Genomic DNA, 1,911 nt, shown 5'->3' on the forward strand with positions numbered 1-1,911 from the left:
CACCACCGAGCTTAAGCATTCATGATCATCATGAGTGCAATAAAAATTACCAATCATCGGGCTCGCATGCTTAGTAGAGTACTAGAGTGCATGGCAATGAGTGATTAGAGGTGATTAGGCTTCATGATTTACTTTTGTGGAAATTATTGCTCGGTGATAGTGACTCTCATCAGCCACGTCTGTTGTGGCTATAATTCCACCAGGCAGGCAATTAAAATTACTAGCCATCACTCACCCATCACCGAGCTTAAGCATGCATGATCACTATGAGTGCACTAAAAATTACCAATCACTAAGCTCGCAAGCTTAGTAGAGTGCTAAAGTGCATGGTAATGCGTGATTAGAGGTGATTAGGCTTCATGATTTATTTTTGTGGGAATTACTGCCCAGTGGTGGTGGATCTCATCAGCCACATCTGTCATGGCTACGATTCCATCGGGTTGGTAGTAGTTAAAATTATTAGCCACCGCCCACCTACCACCGGACTTTAGCATGCATGATCACTACGAGTGCAGTAAAAATTACTAGTCACCAGGTTCGCATGCTTAGTAGAGTACTAGAGTGCATGTTAATGAGTGATTAGAGGTGATAAGGCTTCATGATTTACCTTTGTGGGAATTACTGGCCGGTGGTGGTGGCTCTTGTCAGCCACGTCTATCGTGGCTAAGATTCCACCGAGCTGGCAGTTAATTACTAGCCATCGGAGTGGCCGGCTCACTTGCCACATGACATCTACTTCATGATTACCAGTCCATCTGGAGTGGCACCTAAGATTCCACTGCCACGGTGGCTTGACCTTTAAAATATATATAAGATTAGTGGCATTTGGCATTTTACTACGTTGCTCTCATCCGCCCTTGCTCTGCTACTTTGCTCCACACCCCTCCTCCAGCTCTTTGTTGCCCCTGCTATACTTTGCTCCATGCTCCCTCCTCTAACTCTCGTCACTCATCTGCTCCCCTGTTCATCTGTTGCTCACCCACTCATCTTCACCATGCCTACTGCCACCCCCTCTCGATGCTCTGTGATCCCAATGTTATCTACTTTCTCATGTAAGGTGATTACATTGCACTCACCTAGGATAGAAATGTTGGCACTAGTGGAGACCCTTTATTCCCAGAGTCGATTCCCCCCATATTTGCATGTCACCACCTGATATGACATGCTCACCTCTGGCCTCTTTATGGTTGTGCTGTATGGGTTCCCCCTAGACGTCGACAAAGACCTCAATATTTTCAGAGAAGAGTACTCTTAACTTGTTGGGAGGGCATAATCTGAGTCCTGGCAATGTGCATGGTCTTCGGCCTCTCCATCGTCTCCTCCTTTAGCTCCCTTGAAAAATTTTAATGCAACAAGCTAGACTGGTGAAAATACTAACTTGTACGAATTCCCTCTTGCTCAGACTAGGCTCATAACCACTCAGCAATGGCTGGATGTAACCTTTTGGCCTCTAAGGCTCTCAGTAATCTTTTGGCTGATTGGACTAAGGCTCTCAGTAATTGATGAGTTTTTATTACATTTATGTAATCTCTTTTTGTTCAATTTGAGGCTCTCAGTATGCATTGTTGTTAACTTTTATATTTGAATGGTTATGGTCACTAGCTGTAATCTTTTGGCCTTTAAGGCTCTCAGCAATTGCCGAGGTTTTATAAATGTTATATGCTCTGATCAATTTTTTATCAATATAAGTTGTTAATTTTTATATAACCTGTTATCGGACGTAGATATACATTGTAATCTCTTCTGCTCAATTTTCACTCGATGAATTGTACTTTTTTCCTCATTCATATTTACTGCAACAAGGACTAAATTATCAGTAAAGTAGAACTACAATTTCCTTGGTTTATGACCAAAATAGTGCTAAAATAGATCTAATGGCCCACCGTTGTGGTTGCATGGAGATACATCTAG

This window comes from Dipteris shenzhenensis, chromosome 30 (genome assembly GCF_047967505.1).
Source record: "Dipteris shenzhenensis isolate YYH24624 ecotype China chromosome 30, Dip_SZ_1.0, whole genome shotgun sequence".
NCBI lineage: Eukaryota > Viridiplantae > Streptophyta > Polypodiopsida > Gleicheniales > Dipteridaceae > Dipteris > Dipteris shenzhenensis.